Raw genomic sequence first — 23399 nt, forward strand, 5'->3', positions numbered from 1 at the left:
CCTCCTCCTCCTCCTCCTCCCCTGCCTCTCCTCCTCCTCCTCTTCCCCCTCTTCCTCCTCCTCCTCCTCCTCCTCCTCCTCCTCTTCCTCTCTATCTAATTGTGTGTGGTCTTCCTTCCTAGGAAACATAAACCTCACTCAGTGAAATCACACATTTTCTTAGTCCCTCTGTGTACCAAGCAGCACTCAACTCTGTTAAAATGACAGAAGGTGGGTCTCTTTGAGCACTGGTAGCAGCCAGCTTGTTGTTCTAAGACTCATCTCCCTTGACTTTAAGATACACATGGTGCCATCTGGCAATAAATCAAGTTGTGTTAAAGTTGGACAACATTCTGTAGAAGAGAGACAGATATAAAATACTGATTTAAAAAAACCCTCAAGGCTAAAATTAAACACACTGACATGTTGAATAGCTGGATTAAAACAAAGAAGTGCTATCAACCAGACAATGAAATTTATTCTTTAAAGGCCCCATTATTGATGACTTGAACTTTGCCGTCAACTTTGTGGACCTTGTTAAAGGCCTCTGTGTTAATATGATGTTCAGATAACAAAGCCCCCTCCTTTTTACATAATACTTCCAATTCTTTTTATTTTTAAATTAAATATACCCTAAACAAATGCCTTCATTGGCTTGTAATGAATCATTTTCTTTTTAAAAATATTTTATCATTTTTATTTTATGTGTATGAGTGTATTGCCTGCATGTATGTGAATGCACCTGTGTTGTGCAATGCCGCAGAGGTCAGAAGAGAGCTTTGAATTCCCCTGGAACTGTGGAGTTAAGGACGGTTTGTAGCTGCCATGTGGGTGCTGGGAATTGAACCCGGGTCCTCTGCAAGAGCAGTCAGTGCTCTTAACTGCTGAGCCATCTCTCCAGCCCTGAATCAATTTCTTTTAGAAGGAGACTTCTAAATTAAATTGGAATTCTGTGCTTAGCTCTGCAGGGTTTTGGCCGTTGGACTGTAACAGTGTTCCTAACTCTCCTTTAAAAATAAACATGTCTCTTGCTGTAGAAAACACTGAACCCATGAAATGTTGAGTGCTTTTAAAAGTTATATATAAAATTATATAAAATACATATTATTATCTTTTATTATAAAAGAGATTACATGTGCATGGCAGAAACATCAAATCATACTAATGAGCAGTGAATTGTATCAAATAGTTGCAATTCTAGACACCTAGAAATGATCACGGATAACCCCTTGGAGTGTCCTTGCTAAGTGTTTACATAATCATACACAAAGTTATGTACATCATAAAGACTTCCAGATACACAGAAACATGTATCCATATCATATATGTCTTCCATATGCAAGCATATAAGAATACCATGTGTCTTCCTTGTGTATGAACACATAGTCACATATGTGTCTTATATATGACTGTATATACATATCATTTATATATTCATAGAAACATATGCATCCCAGATATATTGCTCATATGTACACAAATACAAACATATATCATGTGTCTTTCTTGTACTTATAAAATATAATGAGCATCATGTTTTCTACTTATACACAAACATATATAGACATCGCATGTATTTTTCCAAGACACAAATACAAATACATATCACAGTCCCGTCCATATTAACACAAACATATATGTAATCATTTCTTTTATATATATGTGTGTGTGTGTATACTTCAACATGTCTTTATGTACAAATACACATGTATACTACATATGGCTTATATATTTATATCTTCTTGTTAAAAAATGAGGTGGTATATAGTCTAGTTTATTGAGCCCTGATATTTTTACTTTCACATGGTGTATGTTTCCAAAGTCTTAGTATGTACAGTCAAATTCCCTCTCTTTTCTTGGAGTCAATGATTGTGCCCGGAAAACAGGTCTCTAAGAATAATTGCTAATGTAGACAAAGATACAGCCAGATAGGTTATGTGTATAGAGTATATAGAAGCAAAAATGAATTTTGCCCTGAGACATGAATCTCTTCCTCAAGGTATCTTATGTATATGTATATAGCCCCAAATCTGTAAATATCTGAAATCATAAATACTTCTGGCTCAAGCATTTAAATATGAGATTCAACTTATAATTTAAAAATTATAAAGGATAAATTATTTTTGAAGGCTAAAATGCCACAAAAATATGAGACATGTATCTTAGCAATCTTTATATTCAATAATAAAGAGCTTCTTTCTACATGGAGCAATTTGCTGAGTCAAAAATTCTTTTTTCCTGTGATAGTAGAGATTGAACTTCATGTATACAGGGTGTGCTGGATAGCTTTAGTGTCAACTTGACACACCTGGGTTGAAGGAGTCTCAATTGGGGAATTGCCTCCATTGGACTGGCCTGTGGCCATGTCTGTGGGGCATCTTCTTGACTGTTGAGTGATGTGGGAGGACCCAACCCACTGTGGGTAGTGCCACCCCTGGGCAGGTGGGCCTGTGTAGCATAAGAAAGCAGGCTGAGCAGGGGCCAGGGGAGCAAGCCAGTAAGCAGCATTCCTCCATGGCCAGTGTTCCAGCTCCTGCTTCCAGGTTCCTGCCCTGAGTTCCTACCTTGGGCTCCCTGATGAGCTGCAACCTGGGATATGTAAGCTAAATTGGTAGCGGTCAGAGTGTTTTGTCACAGCAATGAAGAAACAAACCAAGACACAGGGCAAGCACTCTATTGCTGAGCTGCAGCTCTATCCCCTTTTAAAATTGTCTTTAGGGAATTGTGAGATGGCTTCAAAAATAAGGGTACATACTGCCCTTGAGGATCTAAGTTCAGTTCCCAGCACTCATGTCAGATGGCTCACAACCATCTGTAACTCCAGCTCCAGGGTTCTGGCTCCTTCTTTTGACCTCTCTGGGTACTACACCCACATATACATTCACACACACACACACACACACACACACACACACACATAAGTAAAAGTAAAATTTATTTTGCAACAAGGTTGCCCAGGTAGGACTTGAACTTCTGATCCTCCTGCCTCAGTTTCCTAAGTATCTTTTTTTGTAATCTTGTATCACCACATCTTCCTAATAGCTATTAATTGAAAACACCAAATGAATATAGTTTTCTACTGATATTCCAAACTATTTTGTCTAATTAAATCAATAATTAAATGTCTTATATGCTCTTAAAGTTTCCCAACCATTACTTCATGAGAGTCTCTAAGGAAAATGCTGGTTTTCTCCTTAGGATGACTATTTCCATTTGTAACATCAACAGAGAGGAGTCAGCTTGCAGGTAAAGTGTAGTGTTTTAGGAATGCAGAAGTACTGTGGTGTGGTTTGCTGTGAGGACCACCTGGGTTCAACAATGGTGTTGATGACTAATCAGAACACCCCTCTCCCACTCATTTAGCACCCTGTTCTGCCTGTGCAACCACTAGCAGTACCATGACTTCATTTAGGGTCTTGGTTCTACCAGGTTCTCTACAGATTCTATGAAAGTAAGACCTGAGAAAAAGGATTGCCCCTCTCTGATGCCTCCTTGATAGAAAAAGTAATTTCAAACAGATGATCATTAAGCTCTTCCCAGTCTTAACAAGCCCTAGTTGATAATTTGACTGACAAGAGTTTTATCAATGCTTCCTTTAAGGAGTTTTTTTGTTTGTTTGGTTGGTTGTTGTTGTTTGTTTGGTTTTTTTTTTTTTTTTTTTGGTCTTTTTGAGACAGGGTCTCCCTGTAGCCGCCAGCTGGCCTGGATTCACAATGGAGACCAGGCTGGCCTCAGACTCACAGAGATCCACCTGCCTCTGCCTCCTGAGTGCTGGGACTAAAGGCATGTGCTGCCACCCCTGGCAAGGAGTTTCTTTTTAAAATTTATTTTTATTTTATGTGTATGAGTGTTTTGCTTCCATGTATATAAGTGCACCTGTGCATGCAATACCCACCGAGGCCAGAAGACGGTGTTAGATCCCCTGGAACCAGAGTTATAGATGGTTGTTAGCTGCCATGTGGATGCTGGGAATTGAACCCTGGTCCTCTGAAAGAGCAGCCAGTGCTCTTAACGAGTGAGTCATCTCTCTGGCCCCAGGGCTTTTCTTTTCAATAGCAAAGTGTTTATCTAATTTGAGGACACACAATTAAAACCAGTGAGTGGAAACTGAAGAATTGTGCATTTGGGTTAAATAAACACAAAGTGTTTGGAAAATCAAATGTTTAAAAGTAAACTGGGACTGGATAAGGTAGTGTGTACCTTCAAGAATAGTATTCTGGAGACCGAGGCAAAAAGGTGAACTTGAGGTTAGTCTGGGACATGTAGCAAGACTTCGTCTCATAAAACAAGAAATTATTAATAATAGAAATGATAAAAGTAGGGATATGTCTGTTCTTACTGGCTTTCCGGTGAACCCTGACCCCGTAGGCAATGGTAAAACAGGAACAGAAAGAAAATAAAAATAACTCAGCAGTGCTCAAATTCAAGAGAACATTTTCCTGGGTCAGAAGCAAAAGAAATAGAGCTAGTACATGAGACCACAGTGGGAGCTTGCTCAGCTCCAGATCCTGAATTAGGCAAACATAATTGGGAGTTCTATTCAGGAAGAATAACACAGAACAAAATGCTCCAGTCAAGGAGAGGCAAAGAGACAGCATGCAATGGAAAACAGAACTTAATGCTGAACTTAATGTTGTCCTTTCCCATGAAGAATGCCAAAAATGCAAGTTACCCAGGCCTATGGTTGTGCAAAGCTCCCTCCCATGTAGGTAGCAAACAGCTTACAGCCTGAACTTAGTCCAAGCTTCTTGCTGGTGTAGTGGCTATATCTGCTCCTCTATCTTCAGTAATGCATGTGCTAGAAGCTGGGGAATGGATCAGGTAGGGCTCTTAAATAAAACTTCTCAGCCTCAAGAGATGAATGATCAATCAAGCAAAACACCATTTGAGGGGACAAGACCAAGGCATGCAGGGAAGCTAACACTGAGAACAGAATTAGTAAAATTAGCAACACAAGACAAATTAACTCCAAATGAAGAACTAGAGTAGTGTCAAAATAATATTTAAATAATCATGCTTAGAATCCTGAAAAAGAGAAATTTTGTCTGCTAAACCAGACAAAACCCAAGAATGTCTAAAACCCAAAAGGGAGAAAGAAATAAAAAGATACAGAAACCAGACAAACCAGAAATCCTGCAAGTAAAAATGATAATATCATTGGCATCAAAAGACAATCAACAGAAAGTATACATTTATAGGCCAAACTCAGTGGACACAGAAAAAATGACTTGAAATACAATATCAAAGAATTCTATAAAACTTGGGTCAGAAATACAGAGAAATTTTAAATAAAAACCATGGAAGATAGAGTGAGCGCCATGTAGTATATGTGTAATGTGGGTCCCAGAAGAGAGAAACGAAGTGAGGCAATGATGTAAAAACTAAAGGGAGGGGTGTATGGCTCAGTAGAGTGCTTGCCTAGCATGTGCAAGGTCTTGGATTTAATCCCCAGTACAACAGAAATAGAAAAGGAGAGAGAGAGAGAGAGAGAGAGAGAGAGAGAGAGAGAGAAGAGGGGGAAGGGAGAAGGAAGGCAAGAACTTGAAAACATCATATCAAATGTTTGTAATGCCAAAGAAATAGAACTTGAAAGAGCCTATTAGAGCTTAGGGTTTTAGAATTGCTTGATGGGTCACTAACATTTCAACAAGACCTATGGAAACAGAAGTCAATGGAATATCTTGACGGTGTTAAAAAACAAATGAGTTGTCACCCTAAAAATCATTTCACCCAGAAATACTCCTTTCCAAGAACAGACATAATATCTTGTGGAACAATCCTTCTTATTGTGAAACGTTTTGAAATTGAGAGAATAATCAATAATGAGAAATTTCTAATGTAGACAAACATTGTTAACATTTCAGTCATATTTACTTCATCTATTTTTACAATTTAAACAATTAAGAGTAAGTCTTTAATGTTATCTAGATAGTTGATTAGATTCATGCTTAGTTTTTCAACAAGAACACTTTATAAGGTTGGGTTTGTTGGCTTTACCTTTAAGTCCAGCACTTGTGAAGCAGAGCCAGGGGGATCTCTGTTAGTTCCAGGCCAATCTGATCTACATAGTGAATTCCAGGCCATCCAGGGCTACATAATGAGACCTTATCTCAAAAAATCACTTTATAGCCCTGTGTCATGAAGAAAGCATGTAAGTTCTGATTGTTCTATAGAAAGTTTTGCTACATATTTGGTCAAGCGGTAAAGAATTAGTTAACAGCTTCACATCTTCAATAAGAATTTACACTTGCCTAATTTTAAAACACAAATCATCTGAAGATGGTTTGCCATCTGCGTATGATCCTTATATGAACTGAGTATTTGTATTTCCTTCAAGATGGAAAACTGATTACTTTCCCAATTCTATCATTCCTACAACAAATAATTGATGTTTTCTCTTGTAATATAATATTTTTCCCTGTCTACTAAATTTGGCTTGAAATATAGTTCCTTTTGAAAAGACAGTATGTGTATTTGATCCCTTCCAATTTTCAGCATAAAGAGTTTATAAAATTACCAATTCCAATAGTGACAATGTTCTTTTTCACCACCTTTTAAAAAAGGTATCATTATGGACTTATGAATTTTATATGAATACAAAGTATTCTGAATAGTGTGTTTTACTCACAATCATTGTTCCTTATAATACTCTTTATTGTCATTTGTTTTTGGAAGTGAAGACCGAAGCTTTGTGTATACTAGGCAAGCTCTCTCTCACTGAGCTGTATCCCCAGTTCTTAGTGTATTTGTTTGCTTAGTTACTTGTTTTGAGACACAGTGTCACTATGTATCCCAGACTGGCATCAAACTTGCAGATACATAACTTGAAGTTCATTATGAGGAAACGTCAGACAAATAGGCATCTAGGGCTAGCCTACTAAGTAACCGCCCTGCCATCTTCAAAACTGAAAAAGCTTGCAAGTGCAAGGAAACAGGAAGTGACAAGTATACCATTCATCACTCATCAAAGACTTTTCTTTTTGCAACAGATGGAGACCACTATAGAATTCCACAGCTCGTCACACACAGAGAATATATGTCAGAGAGGCACCCAGCCCTAAGTGACACATCTACAGTGGAACCTCTACACCTAAGACTCATGGAACACAGAGGGACAGGAGGTAGAGAGAATGCTAGTGCATTTCTCAACTCTCCAGTAAAGCTTCCTCATGCAACAGAGTGTGATTCACACAGGAGGTCACAACTGGCTAAGTTTTAGTGAACAAGAGACTGCTGAGTGTGTGTCCCTGGATAGGACTCCTATATTAAAGTCCACCCACCCATGGCTCTGGGACCATTGCAGAGGAAGGGGTGGAAAGACTGTAAGAGCCTGGGTTGGTGCATGAACATAAGGAAACAGGCGTTCAGGCCTCTGGGAACTTGCTCACATGAACTTGCAACAATGGTGACAAAATGCACAAGGCCTATGCCTCAATCAGACAAAAACCCAGCATAGAACAGGGGAAATGGGTAGCAGGCCCTAATCTTAGCTGAAGAACTATTGGCAGCTGATTACTGCTGAGTGAGGGAGCGTTGATATTCTTTAAGGGAGTGACTCTAGATAGGATGACTAGACTCTGGTGAATGAATTTGCACGCAGAGACATCTGGGTACACAAACTTAGTTTGATAGACCTTAACATATATAACAATGCATGAAATCCGGTGAGGGGCTATGGGGGGGTGCACATAGGTAAGAAGGTCTAAATGTTATTAAAGTGTATTGTATGACTGCGCAAAAATTTAATAAAAATATATATTGAAACAAAAATATGTTTGTATTAGTCAATTTTTTGGTAACATCATTTTTCTTAACTCATTTGTAGGCATTCTAAGTAAGCTGTTAAATTTATTTATTTATTTATTTATTTATTTATTTATTTATTTATTATTTATTCATTATACCCATCTACCCATCTATCAATCTATTTATGTGTAAGAATGTTTTGCTTGTATGCATGTAAGAAAACCCATGCATGCAATGCCCATAGAGGCCAGGACAGGGCGTCAGATCCCCTGGAACAGGAGTTACAGATGATTGTTAGCTGCCATGTGGGTACTAGGAACTGAACCTGGCAAGTGCTCTTAACCACTGAGTCATCTCTCCAGCCCTTTGTCAGTCTTTACAAATATTTTTGTCACTAAAAAGGGAGAAGTTATTGATAAAATTATGCTAATTAGACTGACAGTAAGTCTCCCCATAAATTCTCACTGGCTATGATTTGGCTGTGGTTTGGGGGAGCCCCCCAAGGTTGTCAAGTTGGAAGCTTGGCCCTCAGTGTGGCAGAACAGATGTGATTGAACTTCTAAGAGGTGTGGTAAGTGCAAGATGCTTGAGTCACTGGGGTGCCGCCCTTGGAAACAAGTTAATGCTGGTCTCCTACACTGAACAGAGTCAAGAGTAAGGCTGGTTCCTTCCTGTCCTCCTGGATTCAGGTCTTGCCATGTGATCCCTCCTTCTAAGGGACACTCGCCAAGATGCCATCCATGCCAAGAAACCAACCCAGTAGAACTGCCAACCTTGGAATTTCAGCCTCCAGAACTGTGAGCTAAATCAGCCTTTTTCTTTATTAAGTTCCCAGTACCAGATAGTTTGTTATAGCAACAGAAAATGGACTAGAATAAAACATTTCATGGTAATGAAGAAACACCAAAGAAAAAGCAGTTCTCAACTCATAGATCTAGACCTAGATTAATGTATGTGTGTGTGTGTGTGTGTGTGTGTGTGTGTGTGTGTGTGTAGCTGCCATGCAACAGCTAGCCTTCTGACTGGTCTTCTTTCTTTCTGTTGCAAAACAGAGGCTATGTTGGTAAAGCAAGTCAGGCCATATACCCCCAAATGTTATGATCTTCTACAGTCGCCACTGCCCACTTCAAAAAGAAGCTTCTCTGACAAAAGCTGCCAGAAACGCTATGAGATACACAGTTATTTGGAAGACAATTTGACAGGCACATCATGCCCATTAAGCAAAATAACAGCAGTAGCCTACTACCCTTCCAGCCACCTACTACACTAGAACCATAAGTCAAATAAACTCTTCTTTCTGTAAGTTGCCTTGGTCATGGTAATTTATGACAGCAACAGAAAAGTAATGCACTGCCACCTTGACAGTCAGCACCCAGACTCTAGACCTAAGAGAACTGAATTTCTCTTGTTATGGCAGCCTGACCTAAGACACTTGTTATTTTGATTATAGGTTTTAGACCAAATTACACATACAACACACCAGCTTTAAAAATCCTATAACTTGGGTGGAAATGATACACGAATCCTTCCAGTACCCCAGTTATCCTCATTTTGTTACAGCAGACAGTTATCCAGAGTCAGAGGAGAATCCAGGTTCAGAGCCTTGGCAGGTGGTCTGTGTTTTAAGTAGGTCACTCACAGGCCTCTAGAAGCAGAGAGTATAAACACTCATCTTTTTTCAGGTGGTCCTTCAAACCAACATTCTGTTCTAGAAAGATCCCCCAAAGGATGCACCTGTTCTTATCTTCTGTTGCATTAGCAAAAGTGAAACAGGATTAGTGAAAATATATTTGCACACAAAAAAACCTTACAATGTTCAAGATAGGTGTTATTTTCAATCTAGTCAAGATCACTTTTTCGTTGCCTTGCTCAATGGCGCAAGAAAACTTTTTCATGGTAGAAGCTCATTTTCTTTTAACTGTTTTTTATGCACATGCATCGAGCAAACAAAGTCACTTAACTTCAACAAGTGATTAAAGAATGTGAATCTATGTTCCCTTCATTTCTCGGGGACAAATAAAACAGAAAATGGATGACCCCCAGGTCTAAGGTAGAGAACTTCAAAGAGGAGGCTGAACCACCTGGTTTCCCAGAGAGCAAGGACACTGTCTTAGACAGGAGGACTCATATTACAACCTGAAAAGGCTTCAGGTGGTCAGACATGGGGCAGTTCTAGCATCAGTGGGTACAGAGCTTGAATAGGTCAGAAGACATGTGTGCTCAGAACTGTTGAAAAGCAGCACTAAGTAGACACTATTGAGCATGCTTGGAAATATCATTATTTAGTTTATGTTTATTTTAAGGTAGGGTTTTGTTTGTGAAAAATGAGCCTATTATTTCTGCAGAAGAGCTCTAGCTAAGCAATAAGGAAGACACAAGAGACAGCCACAGTTTTTTACCTCCCAGTGAACTCATAGATTCAGAATTGCTATCCCTTCTCCTCCATAAGGCTTCAGACCAGAAGAATTCTTGATTGGGGGTTTCTGCTTCAAATATTTTGCTTTTTGCATATATATGATAAGAAGAAATCTTGGGGATTTGACCCAAGACTAAAGATGAAATGCATTTATGATATATATGTGATATATTATAATATACATATCCGTATAGCCTGAAGGTAATGTTACACAGTTATTTTAAAATTTATCACCTACTCTGTGTGCATGTGTGTGCATGCACACATGCATGGGTACTAATGTGTGGCGGTCAGAGGACTTTTGGAGTCAGTTCTTTTCTTCCAACATATGAGATCTAGGGATTTAACTCAGGTCCTCAAGCCAGGGAGCAAGAGCCTTTACCAGCCTAGTCCACCTCTTGAGCCATATATAGTATCTTTAATGCACTTGTATCTTACCTGTCATCTGAGATCATGTGTGGAATTTTCCATGTGTGACATGTCTACCATCCAAAGACTTCAGATTTAGAAGCATTTCAGAATTAGATTAGGACTCTCTACTTGTATGCACTGAGCCTTAAACACATACACAGAGTTATGTGTTCTGATGGAAGATGTCTTCACTATATATATATAGTCCCCACTCTGCGCTAGACAAGCAAGGAAGAGCAGGGATGTTAGGACCATGCTGAGTCATTCACAGCTATCATCAACCCACTTGAGGGGAGACTCTTCAGGACAGCAAGCCAGTTCTACCATGCATAAAATGCATGAAAGCCAGTGAAGATGGAGAGACCTAATGGTCCACAGGTGTGGCCTTCACTGAGCCCTTCACGGAAGCATCTATGCTATAAAAGGAAATAAAATGATGAAACTTATGAAATGGAAGTTTGAATATGACTAGATACTACATGATCTGTTGAAGAATTGTGTTTTATTGTTTGTTCATGACAGTGATATTGCGATGGGAATCATTCTTTTAATGGTACACGTTGAAAGTTTACAGGTTAAATGGGTTAAATGATGAGCTTAATCAGATTTGCCTAGAGTCAATACATGAGAGAAGGACACAGGAGAAGAAAAATTAAGCAAACCTCTTCTGAGTGAATTATTAACAAGGCTAATTTACATGTAGGATGCAGTGATTCCCTCACCCTCATTGGTTGCAGGTGATGTCTGAAACAAGACTGTACTGAATCCCACATAGACAATGCATTTTCCTGCACATACATACTTTCAATAAGGTTTAACTTGCAAAATAAGCTCTGAAAGAGATTATCAGCAACAATAATAAAACAGTACACTTACATCAATGTACTGTAATTAAAGTTATTTAAAATTTAGGAATAGTTTATTTCTGGAATTTTCCATTTATTGCTCCCAGTCTGCAGTTGACTGCAGGAATCCTCAAATAGTAAAGTGCCACATGAAGGGGACACTGTGTATTACACTTTTCTGTGCTGTGCTGCTTTGGCAAGCATCACAAAAAGTTTTAAAATAAACTACATGTTGATATAGAAGCAAAAGGACAAACAGCTGCATGTATGCAGGTGGGTATAGTTGAATTAACCCACATACTTCTTCCCTTATCTACAGGCTCATAGCAGGAGGTTCTATCTGTGTCTACTGTTCCCCTCCAAAGCAAGAAGAATCACAAACCCTGAATTAGATTGTCGTAACAGTTGCATTTCTTTTATGTTGAATTCAAAATTCTATATTATTTCCACAACTGCTACTTTTTGAATAATGATGTGAGCTAAAGACTTTTCAAAGCACAATGAAAGCAATACAACATAATTATAGTCATTTAAATGAGCATAGAACTTGCTGGTTTAATAAAAAACCTACATCATATTTAATTCTCAACAAATCATATAGCAGGCTGAGTAAGCATCTTCAGAGTCATTTTTATAGACAGAGGAGGGAGAAAATCACCCAAGCTTGCACAACTATTAATTGGCAGAAGGAGCTCTATCAGTTACTGAAGGAAAGACTTTTACAATATGGACATAATCTGAAGAGTTTTACCTAATCTTGCAATCAAAAAGTAACTATTTATAATGTAAACAAACTCACAGAACCATGTACTCCTTTTGTGACCTGAGCATATGACTTTAATCCCTCCGGACCCCTCCTTGCCCTGCATGGGTAGGTATGATATGCACATGAATGTGTGAATGTATGCTTTACATATCAAAGTGCTAAAAGCAAAGTGCTTTTCTCATTGCAAACAATGAGAGAAATTGAGTGTGTGTGATATTCTACACCTAGGAATCAACAGGCAAAATTCTCTGGTCAGATAAGGGTGGGTCCTGACTTCTACTTCCCCATTTCATGCTGGATATACTGTTTCAATTAAAAAATAAGCAAAGACCCAGCTTGGGAGCACAGTTCCTAAAGACATTGGAGGATTGGGTTATTGGAAGTTCAGGTCCACTCTTTTTGCATATGTATTTTATTTATTATTTTTATTTTATGTGTATGAGTGTATTGCCTGCATGTGGGTAAGTGCACCCATGTCGTGCAGTGCCTGCAGAGGACAGAAGCAGCCATCGGATCCCCTGGAACTGGAGTTATGGACAGTTGTTAGCTGCCATGTGGGTGCTGGGATTTGAACCCTGGTCTTCTGCAAGAACAACCAGTGATCTTAACCGCTGAGCCATCTCTCCAGCCCCTCAGGTCCACTCTTGACCTTAAAAGGAATGCTAAGAGTCAGGCTGTTTCTTAATTCATGCATAACTATAATGTGGCAAAGAAACACTACAAGTTATTTTTTGTTGCTGTGATACAATACCATGACCAAGAGCAATTTATGGAAGGAAGAGTTTATTTTGGCTTATGGTCAGTTTTATATGGCTTAAGGAGAGTCTACAATGGCAGGGGAGGCAGTGTGATCAGGAAGCTGAGGGATCACATCTTCAACTACACAGAATAGTAGAGGGAACTGGAAGCGGAATGAGGCTATAAACTCTCAAAGCCCACCCTCAGTGACACACTTCCTCCCCCTTCTAAAGGTTTCATAACCTCCCTGAACAGTGCCACTAACTGGGGATCAAGTCTTTAAATACATGAGCCTATGGAGGACATTTCTCACTCAACTACAGGAGCCAAACCCACATTCTGTTGCTGCTGTTAATATTTTTTCTCTATATATTGAGGATTCTTTGGAGACCAAAATAAGTGTAAGTTCAATGGCACATTAAGATAAAAATGTATTTTGTCATCTTATAAAATCAAGGAATTAGATTAATATGATGTAAATAATAAGATTTAAATTCAACAGCTGATTCAGTGACTGAGTGGTTGATTGTGTGTGTGTGTGTGTGTGTGTGTGTGTGTGTGTGTGTATACACGTGTAGAGGTCAGAGATAGACATGAAGTGTCTTTCTCAATCTTCTCCATCATATTTTTTAAGCAGGGTCTCTGACTAAACCTGGAGCTCACTGATTCAGCTCAGTTAACTAGCCAGAAAACACCAGGGAGCCTCCTGTCTCCACTTCCACAGTACCGAGACTCCTGCCACCACTATGCCACCACTGTTTCTGGCTCCTTTTTTTTTTTGTCGTTTTGAGACAGGGTCTCCCTCAAACTCACAGAGATCCCCATGCCTCTGCCTCCCAGAGTGCTGAGATTAAAGGCATGCACCACTACATCCAGCTACTCTTTTATAAATATGGGTACTAGGGATTGAACCGAGGCCCTCATGCTCACACAGCCGGCACTTGACAGACTGTGCGATCATCCCAGGAACAGCTGATTATTTTAAAATCGTTTTTCTCTTTAAAATGTGGCTTATAATTTTTCCATAAATTTTAAATACTCTTGATGTTTTCAGAATAGAATCTAGATTCTGCAGAGTAATGGAGATCAACTTTACACTGATAAGCAAATGGCAATTTGCTGATATAGTACTGGGAAAATGAATTTCCTCTAGTCTTAAAACTCCAAGGACTTCTGGCTCTACCATCCTGTCACCTCTTTCTATTCTCAGATTTTATTTCTGATGAAGGTCATCTTTGTGAGATCTGAAGCCTTATGACACTGCTAAATGTATGAAGGTTAAAGAAAAATGACACCAGAAACTCCACCATGGAAGATAAACCCCAGTTGGTGAGCACAGATGACTCTGAAATCATCGTCTATCAATTTCTCTTGGTTAGAAATTGCCTTGCAGTGTTCTCCTTAGTAAAGGATGAGCAAGGATCAAAACAAAGAAAACAAACCCAAGCCCCCAAACAAGAAGGCATCACCCATAGGAAACCCAGTGGGCTGTGTCAAGGGAGCAGGTGGTTGAAACACAGGTGAAGGTCTAAAAAGGATGGACTGTTGAGATAAATTACCAGCAAGCTAGAAACACAGGGGAGAAGTCAAATCTATTACAAAAAACATAAGGAATATTCAGCCAAATCAAATCATCCACATGCCGCACAAAACTTCTGGCTACAAGTTACAAACAGTGTTCTTAATACTAAACTTATTTTATTATTTCACACCACAAAAGCTTGGCAGTATGTGCTTCCAGGTTTAGTACGGAAATTTAGAGGCATCCGTACAGAAGAATGATTGTCCTTTATGTGTAGGAATTTCATGTGCCTGCTTGTTTCCTCATGTTGCAAAATGACTCTCTGAGCTCCAGCCATTAAATTCACATACAAGGCAAGAGTAGTGAGAAGCCATCACATCAACCATAATTAATTTTTTTAAATTAAGGATCAAAGACGTCCTTAGAATTCCCTTTCACCTTTATGTCTCAATGGCTACATCTGTGTCACTCCTAGATACACGTGAAACTGGGAAAACTAAGATTTCCCTTGCAGTCTCCAAAGAGCATGGTAGACAGCAGAAGAAGGCAGAGAATGTTTGTGCACCACAGTGGCTGATCACCCAGCGTTCACAAAGTTGACGCACATGGTGAGCGAAGGGAGGGGAGTTATAGTATCTGAATATGCAGGCTGCAGAAAACCAGAGCCCCAGTCTGTGAAGAGTTCCTGTGAATCAGTAAGAAGAAATAGGAAATTATGAGGAGTCTGAGGATTCTAGAAGGTGATTTACATGAAGAGCCATTCAACAGACAGAAAGCAAATTACCTACAATATCTATGATCTAGAAAAATCAGCTTGGAGGAATGAAATTGTCCCCAGAACGTCCAGTGTTGTCTCCCTGCGGTGACAACACTGCCCTGCATCTGTTGGTGCAGAGTAAAAGGCACTTTCCAGTACCCATCAGGATACTGAACAGAAGGTTGGCTTGACATAGGCATTCTAACTCTAAGAATGCACCCAAAGAGATAATTAGGGAAGTATATAAAGACACACATGGATAGTTAGCCAAACATTGTTTAAAACAGAAACAAATCTGAGGAGTTGATTTAATAAGTCAATTACTTATTACAAATAAAACTACCAGTCTGGAGATATGGCTAAGTGGATAAAAGTGCTTGTCATGCAAGCCTGATGACCTGATATCAGACCCCCAAGCCCCCAGTAAAAGCTGGGCCCAGTAACACCAACCCTCTGTAATCCCAGTATACCCTTCTGGAGATATGGGAGTTGGAGACAAGAGAATCTTCAAGAACTTCAGGGCCAGCTGGTCTGGATCACATAGCAGAGAAGAGGCCCTATCTCAAGATAGACCCACACCCAAAGATAGTCCTCTGACCTCTATGTGCTCACCATGGCCAGCATGTGCCTCTCTTTCTCTCTCTCTCTCTCTCTCTCTCTCTCTCTCTCACACACACACACACACACACACGCGCACACACACACACAATGCTACCATTGTCTACCTCTGACCGTGGATAGGCAGCATGAAACATCCTTGAGTGGGAAAAGCTATTTATCAGAATAACAAACGTGTGGTATTCACACATCATGGAAATATTCTTTAAAATTCCACTTTCTAAATCTTATTCTGTGTGAGCTCTGGCTGGGGGAGGGGGCACTACTTCTTCTGCGCATCTCTGTGTTGTCCAAGCTTTATTCTTTAAAATACATTTCTTTCTGTTTGTCGATGCAAAACATTACCAACACTCGAGTGGGCAGATGTAAATGCACAGCTGAGTGAGTTCAGCAACATGGTGTCCTCCTGGGTCACCTTTCTTCAGTCAGGTTCCTCTGTGCCACCCTGGGGCCAAGCTCTCCCTCCAGGGCACTGCCAGCCTGATTGCGATCACTGCCATAGATGATGTAGTAATTTTTTAAATGCTAAACCAATGTAGGAAAACCCTCGAGGGGGAACTCACCACCAAAATGAGATAATTAAAACAATCTTCGGGTTTTATAAGTTTGGTGTGAAAAATACTGTTACTGTAGAATGGGAGCTAGCTTAAAGTGAGCTATTTATTATAGTATTGAGGGATTCGAAGACGCATTCATTATTTTGCCAAATTCCCTTGCTAATTTCCTTTTCTGCTCCAGTGACTAAATATGTTGTATACAATCCTGAAAATGAAGATACCATTTCCAGATAGGGTTCCAGGAAGGAGAAGGCTTAGAGCCAGGCTCTGGGAAAAGATGGAAGCTCTAATGACCAGGGATGCATTCAAAGTGAATGCAGCTCTAAGAACTCTGCAGATCAAACCTCAGGCAGCTTCTACTCCAGCTGACAAGCAATGGACCCACAGTCCACAGCACAAGGCAGCATGTTACTTTTAATGCATATTTATTTATTATTGACACAAAATAGTTGAACATGATATGGGGTGCTCTGAGATTTCACTGCATGTATGTGAGGAAAGTTAAGTCATGAGATGAAGAGAGCAGGCACACCCATTGCCTCCAACACTTATCTGTCTGTTAGGAATCTCTGAAATCGTGTTATTTATTTAAAGTGCATAATAAGGGGTGGAGAGATAGCTCAGCCATTAAGAGCATTTATTGTTCTTGTAGAGGACTTGGGTTTGGTTCCCAATACCCACATGGTGGCTCACAATCCTCTGTAACTGTAGTTCCAGGGGGTGCTAATGCCCTCTTCTGGCTTCTGCAAGCACTGCATGCATGTAGTGCACATAAACTCATGAAGGCACACATACATAAAATAAAGTTTTTAAATCTTTTAACAAATATGTAATGAATTGTTCTGGATTGTATTTGCCAAACTGAAGCTAGCTGACTGTCTGGTGTGAATGGTGAGAGCAGCCTGGAGGGCCTGCTAAGAGCTCTAGATCTATGTCACTGCTTCCTACCACCCAGGTCCCTGCTAGGGTTGCAAGCCCAGAGACCACAGTGAAAGGAAGTGAAGTGGGGGCAGAGCGAGGGAAGGTCCTCTGTGGGAATCTTTATTCTCCAGTGATGGGACAAAGAGCGGGAACATTTCCAGTATTGCCAGTGGTAAGGTCTCATAGACCCAGGCCAGCTCCATGCCACACCTGCTGCTGTCCTTGGTGTTCATCCCATGGTCCTGGCATTGCCAAAATGCTGGAGTCTCCACTAGAACTGAGGCTGCACTCTCACCAATGGCCTCTTCTGACCTCTTGAAGTGAAAAGCCTCAGAGTCTCTCCATGACCCCTTCGATCCTAGTGCCTTCACTGTAACCAAGGCTACACTTTCACCATGACCTTTCCTGGCCTCTCAGAGTGCCAAGCCTCAGCTGCTCTCTGTGACCCCTTCACACTTTCAACACCAGAACCATGCAAGAGAGTCTTACAAATTACCAAGTCCTGCTTCCAGCTTGAGATGGAGGCTCAGGCCCCCTCTGGATCATAGCTTCTGTGCTAATAGTGAGGAAACACTTCCCAAGAGTTCGCCACAGTGAATCTGGTCTTTTGTTACTTACAGCTGATTTTTCAGCCCCAGCTAACCAACATCAATTGTCCTAGTAAAACAAAGGTTTTACTTCAGGTTCTGATCTCTTCTTAATCACAGTTGGTTCTTCAGCCCCAGCTGACCAAAACGCACAGATTCTCAATTTAAAATATTCCATAAATAGCCCCGATAGTCTCTGCTTCCCTTTGAAGTTTCACAAGGCAGACCTCCATCGTCTACAACTCTTTCAGCATTGTCAGCCCCCCTCAGCCCGAACCTCGCTGCCACTGGGATACCCCAGTGCACACTGGCCCCCCATCACAGAAAGTCAGGGCAAGGAGAGGGACCAGTAGGGGAGGAAGGCCTTGGGCTGCGGCAAGTATGATAGGAAGAAAACACCTGGGAGGCTGTGTCAGTGGACAGCTCGTTTATAATAGCAGAAGCAGAGGTTTATATAGGAAAGTTTCACAGGCAAAGAGGCGGGATTGGGTTTCTGGTGGGCAGGCAGGTGCGGGGAGGGAGGGGGCTTCTAAAGCTACGTGGACTTTGTCCTGTTCTCCGGTCACATGATCTACAAGGGACCCAGTTAGGATTAAAGGATTAGGGACTTAATAGTTTTTCTTGGGGGGTTGTTGGGTAAGAGACAGTGTATCTAGAATGGAGCGGGCCAGTTTCCTGCAATCCTCACTAGGAGGTATCCGGCCTGGCAGCCATGCTCTACATTCCAGGCACTCCTGACTATCCCAATACAGCATAACTCCAAGCTCCACAGCAAAAACCTCTAAATACTCAATGGATTTTCCAGCCCCAAATTCCAAACACTCCCACAATCCTAAAACACCAAGGTCAGGTCTGTCATAGCAATGCCCTACTCTCTGGTACCAATTTCTATTCTAGTTTGTTTCTTCATTGCTGTGACAAAACACTCTGATCAATACCAGCTTGGGAAGGAAAGTGTTTGTTTGGCTTACATCTTCCAGGTCACAGTTCATCAGGGAGCCCAACGTAGGAACTCAGGACAGGAACCAGGAGGCAGGAGCTGAAGCACTGGCTTGCTCCCCTGGCCCATGCTCAGCCTGCTTTATTATCCAATACAGAACCACCTGCCTACGGGTGGCACCACCTACAGTGAGCTGGTCCCTCCCACATCACTCAAAATCAAGGAAATACCCCACATATTTGGCCACAGGCCAGTCCAATGGAGGAAATTTCCCAATTGAAGCTCCCTCAATCCGGGTGTGTCAAGTTGACAACCAAAGCTATCCATCACACCCTGTTCGACTATTCCCTGACCTCCAGGACTCTGAACAGAGCTCAGTACCCCAGTGCTTACCCAGTCTATGCCAATTGGGAACACAAGCCTTACTTACTGGGCCCCTGACTTCTTGGCTGAGAAACTTCGCATCAGAGGCAATGTTGGAATGCTTTCCTGTCTTGCTAATAGTGTGGTCACCTGCTTTCAGACTGGGGGACCCTCCAGTGTGAGGTGTGGGGCATCCCCAACTGGGAGTGGCAGGTTGGGCTGGGAAGTTGAGATGGGGTGGGGCCAGAGAAGAGAACTGGGCTTGGGGCTGTGAAGACCTGGGTCGTCTCTCCTTTGAGTCCAATAACATGAGCTATTTGCATAAAAACAAAACAAAAATAAATAAATAATAAAAAAATAAAAACTGTGTACCCGTGTTTGACTATGTACCAAGCATATTGCTGAGCTTATTTCCATTTTCCTAATGTGAAAATAGTAATAAATGCTTTTAAGCATGACTGTGAGAGAAAAAGAGTCTAGCTTCTTTATATTGCCCACCTTTCCCTCCATTAATCCATACCCTTCAATAACCTTGAAGCCCTTGAGCCCCTTCCTCACCCTAGGCCTTCATTTCTGTGCACACAGTTCTGACACCTTTCCACCTCATCTTGACTTGAAGACCAAATGGACTCCTGGGTGGTCACATGTAGATGACTGAAACGGGATCTCTATCTCTCACCCATCCAACAATCTACTCAAAATTTAAAAAAAGAGGCCTTCATATAAGACCAAAATTTTAAAAACACTTCAATAAAGATGTTGGCACAGACAGTGATCTTTGGATAAGACTCCAAAGAAGAGAGAACAAAAGCAAAATGTGACAAATGGGTTTATGTAAAGCTACAAATTACATAGCAAAGGAAATACTCAACAAAACAGAGAGACAGCCTACAGAACTGGAGAAAATATTTGCCAACTATTCATCTGATAAGGAATCAACATCAAGAATATATAAGGCACTCAGCTGGGTGTGGTGGCACACTCCTTTAATCCCAGCACTTTGGAGGCAGAGACAGGTGAACCTCTGTGGGTTCGAGGCTAGCCTGGTGAGGATGAGGAAAAAGGGGGACTTTTGTACACTGTTGGTGGAATGTAAGCTGGTGCAGCTACTTTGTTCACTATGGAGTGTGAGGCGCCTCAAATGCTAAAAATAGAACAAACCTGGCATCCACCTATCTCATTCCTTGATAGATATCCAAAGAAAGTAAAATGGATATACCAAAGAGATATGTGCATGCCCAGGTTTACAGCAGAGCTATTCACAATAGCCAAGATGTGAGCAGAAGAATTGATAAAGGAAATAACACACACACACACACACACACACACACACACACACACACTTTACAAACTCAAGACTAATTTTGTTGTTTGTGTGTATGCAACATCTGTAAAGGAATACTTGCTTACAGAGCTTCTATGATACCCCAAACAATCTTCAGATGGTTATATAGTAAAATGGATGGAACTGGAGGGCATTATATTAAATGAAATGAGCCAGACACAAAAAGATAAGCATCACCTGTTCTTTCTCATATGTAGAAACTGAAAAAGAACAGAAAGGTTAACTTGAAAGTAAAACATTGACAACTAGAAAGGGAGAAGGGTGGATCTGATCAGTGCATGTGTGGAAATATCCCACAGAGCCCCATTAATATGTATAATTGATATACGTGAATCACAAATAAAAAATAATTATAAATAGAGAAATCTGGTGGGACTTTGCTCAGGGCTCAGCTTTACATCTGCTGGCTTGCTTTTATAGCCATTGCTACATGATTTCTCACTTTCAGTAGCAGCCTGAAGGCCTGAGGCTGTCCCCCAGCCCTGTCCTTTGGGAGAGACCAGATGGTTCTCCCACGCTCTGTCAGCACCCAGCACTGAAGCCCTGGAAGAGGGGGTTCTGGCTGTAAGGAGGCTTCTCGGCCTCTACGGCCCTGTCCAGCTTTCACCCTTTGGCTGGAGGTAGGGAACCTCACTGCAGTAATTTCTTGCAAATAAGATAAAACTTCCCCTAAAGCATTAAAGTCATTGTATTTGTTGTAAACATGATCTAGCAACAAGAGCAACTAGATGCTATACAAAATTTATATATAATTTATTTTAAAGAAACTCAAAATATTTAACAAGCTGAATTTGTCATAGCTCCCTGTGAGGCAAAACTTTGACTCACTGAAGATTCTTTACTACAGAATTCTTTCCAGTTTAAGACCTGTTAAAAGGATTAAAAAAGAATGACCTCATTCATTCTGGTAAATGTTAAACAGTTACACGGAACAATGGGAGTTCTCTGCAAAGATGTTCCAGGGGTCACCTTACTGAATCCCCAACTTCTACCTCAAAAATAGCAATTGAGGGGCTGGAGAGATGGCTCAGTGGTTAAGAGAACTGGCTGTTCCGATACCCAGTACTCATGTGACTCCATAACTCCAGTTCCAGGGGATCTGACTCCCTCTTCTGGCCTCCACAGGCCAGAAGACCTGGGTGCACTTCCAAACATGCAGGCAAAGCACTCGGACACATAAAATAAAAATAAATAAACGGTAACTGGAAATAAAACACCCTCAAAACCCCAGAAGCTCCCCCACCCCACTCCACCTGTTCCCTCTCCAGGGTGTCATGTGGAAGGCTTAGTATGGTGAAAGCCTATGACCACAAAAATTTTTACAGACTTTGGACGTGGACTGTGCCAGCCAGTTCTCATAGCTGAGACAAAATCATGAGATAAAGGCCACAAACATTTATTTCGGCTCATGGCTGCTTGGCTATGTTGTTTGGGGAGGAGGGAGAGGAAAACATGACGGCAGGGGGTGTGGGGAGCAAACTTCTCATCTCACAGTGGCCAAGACGCAGAGTGAGAGAATGGGACAGAGCCGCGCGATTTCCATCCAGGGCACACACCCAGTAACTTAGCTTCCTTCCAGCCGACCCTACCTGCTAAAGGTTTCACTGAATCCCAATAGCACCACAGGTAGGGACCAAGCTACTGTGGGGTTTCGGGGTGAGGGGTGGTCATGGAGGTTGTCCTGTGGGACGAACAAGAAATTGGACGCCCAAGAATGGCAGAATACCAACACACAGGAGAGGGAATGCGAGCAAAAAGAGCCAGAAAGGAAGTGAGGGGGTTGCTGCCCTGCCAACCACAGAAGCCAGTTGCAGACAGACAGGCACTGAGACTAGGTGGCAGTTTACTTTAAAAGAAAGAAAAGTAGAAAGATAAACTTTATTGTTGCATACTAACAGCTCCCATCCAGATGGGAGGGGAACCCCAATGTTGGGAGTCGGGACTCAGCCACAGTGCTGGACCTGGCCTTTTATAGGATCCTGAGGACCTCCCTCAGCTTCTGCCTCGTTGGTGTTTCCTGGGATACCTTCCCTTGCCCTCCACCTTTTAAATTCTGAGAGTTTGCAACATTCTTGTGGCTGCTGTGAGTTGGTAGAAGTAACTGTTGCAAAAGACCCATGGAGGAGGAGTGAAAAGCGACCCTCAGAGCAAAAAGCAACCTTTGAAAAGGCCCTTTTTTCCTTCTGATTGGCCAGAGTTCCCCTAACTCTCCCTCAAAGCCTTTAGCATATGCTGTCATTGGGACACTCCAGGGCCAAAGAATAGCACAGTCTAACTTGTCTGTTCTACACATGAGGGTGTTAAAGAATGGTGAGATAGCTCTTATTGTGTTTGTTTTCTTTGAATTGAAACAATCCATCTTGGTGGGAGGCTCCCTAAGGGTGAGGAAGGAAATAAAACTCCTAAGTCTCAGGAAGTTCCTGAAACAAGATTCAAAAGGCCTCCCCTCCTGGTTATATAAACAGAAATGATTGCTGGGAAGAGCAAGAGGCCGGCAAGTTTTGGATGGAGCTTCAGGGATGGTGAGTCCCCACCCATGCAGCATCCTGGGATGGGTTTTCAGTGATAACAGCTGCCCTTGAATCACTCATGGTCCTGTGTGTAACCCCTACATGCTCACTGGCTCTCTAAGCTAGACTTGGGTAGAGTCATTTCTCTGGACTGTCCTTGGCACCCAATCTGGGGTGAATAGGTGTTTGCTCACATTTCCCTAGAAAAAGTTTCTCAGCAGCCCTGCTCAGGAGCTGAAAGAGAATTCACATAACCTAGTCTCTGACCAGCACCTACCAAAGGTCCAATGTTGCCTTCCTGAATGACTGAGGAGAGTGGGGAGGTGAGAAAAAATCAAGTACATGAACATTTTTTAAAAAAACCATCAGCAACTGTCT

This window comes from Nannospalax galili, unplaced genomic scaffold, assembly GCF_000622305.1.
Source record: "Nannospalax galili isolate Female #2095 unplaced genomic scaffold, S.galili_v1.0 scaffold72, whole genome shotgun sequence".
Lineage (NCBI taxonomy): Eukaryota > Metazoa > Chordata > Mammalia > Rodentia > Spalacidae > Nannospalax > Nannospalax galili.